Source organism: Tiliqua scincoides, chromosome 1 (genome assembly GCF_035046505.1).
Source record: "Tiliqua scincoides isolate rTilSci1 chromosome 1, rTilSci1.hap2, whole genome shotgun sequence".
Classification (NCBI taxonomy): Eukaryota; Metazoa; Chordata; class Lepidosauria; order Squamata; family Scincidae; genus Tiliqua; species Tiliqua scincoides.
The window spans coordinates 33,489,714-33,491,758 of NC_089821.1; the positions used below are offsets into that span (position 1 = coordinate 33,489,714).

The following is a 2,045-nucleotide window of genomic DNA, read 5'->3' on the forward strand; positions in this document are numbered from 1 at the left end:
TGTTTTTTTACCCCAGCATGGCATATTTTCCAGTAGTTCCTGAGCATCTTCTGACTCTTTATTTAGCCCTTTGGGGACAGGGAGCCATTCTTTCATTCATTTAGCTAGCCATGTGAACAGCTTTGAGAACTAGCTCATGTTGAAAATTGGTATACAAATATTATTAATAATAAGAATTTCTTTAAAATTAACAAATTATTTTAGTATAAGTTTTCATGGAGTACAATCCACTTCATTAGATGCAAATGTTCACAACAGTTTTTGCTAGGGTGGCAGCAAAAACCCATCTGGCACCCAAGTCAGTGTCAAATTCAGCCACCACCCTGACCAGCACATGTGTGAGCGCCCCCCCATGCCAGCACAAGTGTCAGCACATCTGTGCCAAACTCAGACAATCATGCTGAAATAATGTGTTAACCTTTAACATGTTACAAGACTCTTGTTTTTTGTTCAGCATACTAACAAGCGTACACTTCTGAAAGTTACCACTTTGGTAGACATGCTCACGTTATCAACCAAGTATGTACAGTTATGGTAATTGCAGGGTGGTAAGTTACAATGTGGGACAAATCTAGCACATGGTACTGCTGTCTAGATATTTTGAGAAATGAGGACAAGAGAAATAGAGCAACTTCAGCTACATCTTTAGCATACCAGTCATAGTGCAAAAACTATTTAGCTGCTGCATAAAATCCACCATGAAGGCCATCTCAAGCCACTTTTTACTGAGATGATAAACCTCTGTCATTTCAGACTGCAGGTAGAGATTAACAATGCTGCTCCATTCTCAAAAGATGGTTGGCAACCTTCAGTCTCGAAAGACTATGGTATAAGCCTACAGCACCAGGTATTCCCAAGCGGTCTCCCATCTAAGTACTAACCAGGCCTGACCCTGCTTAGTTTCCAAGATCAGACAAGATCAGGCATGTGCAGGGTAACAGTTGCTGTATTCTCAAAAGACCCCTTCACAATTAGATGTCTATGATAAGGCATTTTTGGTGTGATGAAGCATTCAGTCATGGAAGCCCCACCTACTGTCTGAGGCAGTACAGCCCAGATTTACAGGTGTTAATAGCAAAAATCCTTACCGTTTCAGGTAACCGAGTCAAAACATCCATAGCTGTCATTCACATGGTTACTTATTGTATTGGCAACCTTCAGTCTCGAAAGACTATGGTATCGCGCTCTGAAAGGTGGTTCTGGCACAGCGTCTAGTGTGGCTGAAAAGGCCAATCCGGGAGTGACAATCCCTTCCACACCGGGAGCAAGTGCAGTCTGTCCCTGGTCTGTCTCCCTGGCTATGGGCCTTCCTTCTTTGCCTCTTAGCCTCAGACTGTTGGCAAAGTGTCTCTTCAAACTGGGAAAGGCCATGCTGCACAGCCTGCCTCCAAGCGGGCCGCTCAGAGGCCAGGGTTTCCCACTTGTTGAGGTCCATCCCTAAGGCCTTCAGATCCCTCTTGCAGATGTCCTTGTATCGCAGCTGTGGTCTACCTGTAGGGCGCTTTCCTTGCACGAGTTCTCCATAGAGGAGATCCTTTGGGATCCGGCCATCATCCATTCTCAAGACATGACCAAGCCAACGCAGGCGTCTCTGTTTCAGCAGTGAATACATGCTAGGGATTCCAGCACGTTCCAGGACTGTGTTGTTTGGAACTTTGTCCTGCCAGGTGATGCCGAGGATGCGTCGGAGGCAGCGCATGTGGAAAGCGTTCAGTTTCCTCTCCTGTTGTGAGCGAAGAGTCCATGACTCGCTGCAGTACAGAAGTGTACTCAGGACGCAAGCTCTGTAGACCTGGATCTTGGTATGTTCCGTCAGCTTCTTGTTGGACCAGACTCTCTTTGTGAGTCTGGAAAACGTGGTAGCTGCTTTACCGATGCGCTTGTTTAGCTCGGTATCGAGAGAATGTGTGTTGGAGATCGTTGAGCCAAGGTACACAAAGTCATGGACAACCTCCAGTTCATGCTCAGAGATTGTAATGCAGGGAGGTGAGTCCACATCCTGAACCATGACCTGTGTTTTCTTCAGGCTGATTGTCAGTCCAAAA

General features: G+C 45.9%; 1 pseudogene; it reads right to left on the reverse strand.

The window, feature by feature from the left end:
- Window positions 1-832: 832 nt before the first annotated feature.
- On the reverse strand, window positions 833-952 carry LOC136637156 (5S ribosomal RNA; annotated as a pseudogene).
- Between the last annotated feature and the right edge of the window lie 1,093 nt (window positions 953-2,045).